We start from the raw sequence: 6,534 nt of genomic DNA on the forward strand, positions 1-6,534 counted from the left end.
AAACAACTTGTCAGTCTCGATCCTGCGCTGCACTGGGTCGGGTGTTGAAATCTCGCGTGATCTGGGCCGTGAGTCGTCCCCTCGCCCTGCGTCTCCGTGCTGCGTGCGCTGCGGCCGAAGCCATCCTGGTTTTCAGGTGGCGCTGTTCTTGTGTTTGAGCCATGAATTTATTTTACTTCGCCATGGCCCCCAAGGGCAAGAGTGGCGGTGCTGGCGATGTCACTATGCCGAAACTGAAGCCGTTAGTTACCGTGGTTCCTTTACGTGGAGAGGTGAAAGTTCTTGACTTCAATAAGGAAAAAAAATCATATGCTGACGTTGCTAAGGTCTGTGGTAAGAACGAATCTTCTACTCGTGACATTGCGAAGAAGGAAAAAGAACTGGTGGCTGGTTTTGCTGTCATACTTCAAACTGCAGAAGTCGTAGCCACAGTGCCTCGTGGTAGGGGCCTAGTTAGGCTAGAGAGGGCCGTGAACTCGGGGGTGGAAGTCACGAGCAGAAAAGACGCTCGTCGATGACAGCGTGTAGCGGCAGACGGCCCTGACCCTGTGCGGAGACTTCAGTCGGGCGTCCCCCGGAAGCAGTGAGGACACCGTGCTGTGTACTGCACTCGAGGGACGGCTGCACAGACCCAGGAACACGTCTGCCTTTTGTCATCTCACGTCATCACCATCCGAAGGGTGAGTGAGTGAGTACACAGCACCATAATCTATTGAGAGACCACATCACATAATTTTTGTTATTACAGCATATTGTTATAATCGTTCTATTTTATGATTGGTAGTTGTTAATCTCTCAATGTGCCTACTTTATACATTGGCTTTTATCATAGGCACGTCTGTATAGGAAAAACAGAGTATATATAAAGTTCGGTAGGGTCTGTGGTTTCAGGCACCTCTTGGGGGTCTTGGAATATAACCGCAGGGGCCCGGCGGGGACTGGTGCAGGTAATCGGGCCCTGGGAAGTACTGAACTAGGTGGTGGAAACCTTTAATTACACCCTGAAGCAGTGGTTCTCGGCTCAGGCTGCACTCAGGATTACCCGGGGAACTTGAAAAACTGCCACATCAGTGTCCGCTCCAGGCCAGTAAAATCACTGTTTTGGGGCATTGGACGTTTTTACAGCTCCCACGTGGTTTTCCCCCTTTAAAACAGTTGAGATATAATTTACAGATCACATTGTATAAGTTTGAGGTATGTACAGCATGTTGGTTTTGTGCATTTATGTATTGCAATATGACTACAACAGTAGTGTTGGCTCACATCTTTATCATGTCACAAAATCATCATTTCTTTTTTGTGTTGAGGATAATTAAGATCTCTTAGTAACTTCTAATACAGCATGATTTTAATTTGCAGCCATTGTTGAGAACCACTGACCTACAGAGCAAAGGAAAAAAACCCTGTACATTTTCTTCGTGTTATATGAATGGCTCTTTTAGTTTTTCAGGGGCAGCATAATATATGGATTCAAAAGGTCATTTTTTCAGGTAACTTAGAAATGAAGATACTATACTCTGGAAGCTGTTAGATAAGAACTGCGAAGATGCTGGTGTTCAAGACATGTGTGAAGTGCTTGATTGAAATTATTTCAGACAGTGAGAGAGTAAGGATAGCAATATTTTCAAATTAATACATTTTTACCAAATATACCATTTTAGACACACGTCACATATTGAATCCTTGAAAACAGATGCTTGTAGGTGCTTGGTTATCTCACTCATAGTACTGAACACACAGTATATTCAAGTTGACCAAAATACTTTTTTTTTTTTTTTGCATGGGGAGCCTGAGAAATTGCCTTTGTTTGGGGCGGTTTACCATTCAGGCGTATATGGTTTGGCGAGCCATTCAATCATTGCTTCCTTCCCTTTGGTTTGTGGTAAGAGACTAGTCAGCAGGTTCCTGTGCTAACTCCTGGTCCAGGTAGAGAATCATGAAATGTTGAACAAAGGCAATGGCCTAAAATGAGAGGGTGGATTTTGAATCTGGTTATTCCACAGCATATGGGCTCTGGGGTCAGACCGCCTCAGTGAGAAGCGTGTCTTCCTAACTTGCGGATGACTTTGGCCATAGCCATTAACCCCTCTAATCCTCAGTTACCTTATCTTTAAAATGGGAATAATAATAGTGTTGCTATGAGAAGTAAATTAAACCAGCCATGGAATGCTGTAAGTGTAGTGCCTGGGAGAAGAAGCATTTAATAAATGTTTCTCCTCCTCTCCCTCCCCTTCCTCCTCCTCCTTCCTCCTCTTCCTCATTGTCCTCCTCTCCTCCTTTGATGTTAAGAGTCAAGGATGAGGAGCAGTTGGGCTGAAGCCTACACATCTAGCTTTCAGATCTATGGATGTGCAATTAGAAAATTCAGAAAGAGAAGCAAATTTTGAATAAGGATAAGTTTAGATTAAAAAAAAACTTTATTTAGAAATAATTTAAAATTCATTGGAAGTTACAAAGAAATGTGCGGAGAAGTTCCATGAACTCTTCACCCAGCGTCCCCTATGTTAACGCCTGACAACACTAACAATATCAAAACCAGGAAATAAACATTGGTGCAATCCACAGAGTTTATTCAAAGTTCACTACTTACACATGTACTCATTTGTGTGTGTGTGTATGTAACTGTATGGAGTTTTGTCACATGTGTGGCTTCATGCAACTGCCACCTCAATCCAGACACTTAACGACACCACAAGGCTTCTTTCTGCTTTATAGCCACACCCACCCCTCACCCCACCATCTCTACCCCTCAAAACCACGAATCTGTTCTTCATTTCTATGATTATGTCATTTCATGAGTGTTACATAAGTGGAAACAGGCTGTATGTGTGTATCATTCTGAGAGTTTTTCTTTCACTCAGCATAATTTCCTTGAGGTCCATGGAAGTTATACACAGAGTGTTTTAATAGTTCATTTTTTTTCGTTGCTGACCCATGACACGGATGTACCACAGTTTGTTTTAACTGTTTACCCACTGAAAGATATTTGAATGGTTTCCAGTTTGGGGCTATTACAACTGTAGCTGCTAATGAACATTTGTGTACTTGTTTCCATACAAAAATAAGTTTTCATTTCTGAGGGTGAAATGCCCAAGAATGCAATTTCTAGATTGAGCGGTAAAACCATTTTTAGTTTGAAAAGAAAGTGTCAAATTATTTTCCAGAGTGACTGTGCCGTTTTAAATTCACACCAGCCATGTACGAATCATCCAGTTTCTCTTCTTCTCCACTCTAATAGGTGTGTTCTGGTAGCTCAGTGTTATTTTAACATGCATGCCCCTATGGCTAATGAAGCTGAACACTTTTTCACATGCTTATATTAGTCACCCATACATCCTCTTTGGTGAAATATCTCTCCCTGTCTTCTCCCATTTTATTTGTTTTTTCTTTTAAATTTTATTTATTTATTTTTTAGAGATGGGGGAAGAGAAGGAGAAAGAGAGGGAGAGAAACAGCAACATGTAGTTTCATCTCGCACACCCTCTCCTGGGGACCTGGCCTGCAACCCAGGCATATGCTCTAACCGGGAATTGAACCGGTGACCCTTTGGTTTGCAGATCTGTGTTCAATATACTGAGCCACACTAGCCAGTGCTCTTTTCCCACTTTCTAATTGGATTGTTTTTAAAATTCATTTTTTAATGATAGCTTTATTAAGATATAATTCATATACCATAAGTTTACAATTTAATGTGTATAATTCAATAGTTTTTAAGTATATTCATAGTTGTACAACTCTCACAATTATCAAATTCTGAATGTTTTTATCTCCCTATAAAGAAACTCTACACCCATTAGCAGTCACTCTCCATTCTCTCTTCCTTATACCTCCTGGCAACCACTTACCTACTTTCTGTCTATGGATATGCCTATTCTGGACATTTCATATAAATTGAATCTTACAATGTATAGCCTTTTGTGTCAGGTTTGTTTCACTTACCATAATCTTTTCATGGTCCATCCATGTTGTGGTAAGTATCAGTTCTCCCTTTTTATTGACAAATAATATTCTACTGCATGGATATACCACATTTTGTTTATTCATCTGTTGATGAACATTTATTAGTATTTTGCTTCCCCTTTTTGGCTCCATGAATAATGCTGCACTATTTTACAGTGCTTCCAGCAATGTGTGAGGATTCCAATCTCTTCACATTCTTGACAGTACTTGTTATTGTCTGTTTTTAAAATTTTACCTATCCTAGTGGGTGTGAAGTATTGTATTGTGGCTTTGATTTAGGTTTTCCTAATGACTAATATTGTTGAGAATCTTTTCCTGATGACTAATGATGTCGAGAATCTTTTCCTAATGACTAATGATTTTGAGATATATAAATCATATTTATTGTCGATTTATATATCTTGTTTAGAGAAATGTCTATTAAAATCCTTCCCCTTTTAAAGATTGGATGATTATTCTTTCTTTTGTTAAGTTTTAAGTTTAATATATCCTTATATATTATAGTACTATACTATTTTCAGATATATGGTGTCCAAATATTTCTTGCGTTCTCTAGATTATATTTCACTTTTCTTGATGGTATCCTATGAAGCACAAAATGTTATAATTTTGATGTTCAACTTAACTATTTTTTGTTGTTGCTTATGTTTTCGATGTCATATTTAACAAACAAATGGTCTAACTGAAGTCACCAGGAGTTACTGTAGTTTGTTCTGTAAGGCTTATAGTTTTAAGTCTTACATGCAGGCCTATCATCCATTTTGAGGTCCACTTCATCGTTTTGCATGTGGATAGCCAGTGGTCATGTTTGTTGAAAAGACTATTCTTTTCACATTAAATGGACTTGGTATTCTTGGTGAGAATCAATTGGCCATAAATGTAAGACCTTAAATTCACTGAGCATGATGCATTTGATGTTGTAAATTAAAGTCAGATGAAGGTTTCTAGAAAGATCAAGTGCAATACAGAATCTGGTTGGTGGTTTTTTTGGTTCCAATTTTTTATTCCTGCCTATGGGCATACCTCATCCATGGCATCCTCATGGGCAGAGTATATTTCCCTGCTTTTCATTTTGGATTTGACTAAGTAGGTAACTTTCTTTGGTCAGTAGTCTGTGGGCAAGAGGGACAGTGTTAGAGTTTCGAGCTTAGGCCTTAAAATGCCTTGCATGTTGCCACTTGTGCTCTTGTTCTGTTACTGTCATGGAAGAATATGTCCCCTTTAGTCCATTAGTCCCAAAAAAGAGGATGAGAGATGTAGATCAGAGTCCAGACAAGCACTCCAGCTAAGCCCAGCCGAGATCAGCCAACCCCTGTGCAATGCACAGACAAAGGAATGATGACGTGACTGTTGCTGCTGAGTTTGGGGATGATTTGTGACATAGCGGTGGTTAAGTGAGACGTAGGGCTTGAGGTTTGTTTATACGTACAGAGTGCTGTCACATCAGAAGAAGGATTGGGTGTGCTCACTCCACTGTCTTTCAGTCCTCTCCTGTTTGAACAAGAGCTCTAATCAGTCAGAGACCCTGGGATTTTTGCCAGGTATAGGCATTAATACAGTATTTCCCCAGAGTTGGGGGCACAGTCCCCTTGTGGGAAGTGAGATGATTTAAGGTCAAACATGGGCATGGTGCTGTATAGTGTAGAATTCCAGAATGAGATAGTGACTCCCTTTTTAGCCCTTCAGTTACTGAAAGGGATAAATCCTAGAGAAGTCCCTACCCACTCTGTCATAGCTATAGAGTGCCAGTCTCCCTTTATAACAAAAAGAACATGGGCTGCAGCCTCAGAGTCTTTGGCAGGTGACAACATTAGACCAGAATTTAAGCACATTATTTTGTTTTTAGTATATTTATTTTTGTGTTGACCTTTTCCAGGTATGATAGTGATATGTACATTTTATATATTTTATTCATTTATTTTTAGAGGGAAGGGAAGGAGGTAGAGAGGGAGAGTAACTTCAATGTGAGAGAGAAATATTGATTGGTTGCCTTTCATATTCACCCTGTCTGCGGACTGAACCCGCAGAACTCAGGCGTGAACCCAGACTAGGAATCTAACCAGAAACATTTTACTTGGTGGGATGATGCCCAACCAACTGAGCCACATCAGTTAGGGCTATACATTTTACTGTAATGGTGGAAAGAAGGGGAAGGAAGGGACTAGACAAAGAACATTTATGAATGACCTATGGACATGGACAGCAGTGTGGGAATTGACTGTAGGAGCGGGGGAGGGGTGGGATGAGCGGAGGAGGGCAAAAGGGGAAAAATTGGGACAATTGTAATAAAACAACAATAAAAAAGAATGAGATGGCTTTAAACATATTAGGGAAATAATAGTAGAGATAATAGGCAGAGCCACAATAATATGTCAGTAAGTGGAGTTTGGGAAATATAGATTTGATGTACAACCTATTATGGAACAACCTATTATGGAATGAATTTGTTTTCTTTCTAAGGAGCTTGTGGAAGGGCATCATTTTGGATGTAAAATCACCCCTTTGCGCACTTTTTTAAAAAAAGATTTTATTTATTTATCTTTAGAAGGGAAGGGAAGGAGAGAGGGAGAGAAA

Source organism: Sturnira hondurensis, unplaced genomic scaffold (assembly GCF_014824575.4).
Source record: "Sturnira hondurensis isolate 20B ecotype Veracruz unplaced genomic scaffold, ASM1482457v3 Scaffold0010448, whole genome shotgun sequence".
Lineage (NCBI taxonomy): Eukaryota > Metazoa > Chordata > Mammalia > Chiroptera > Phyllostomidae > Sturnira > Sturnira hondurensis.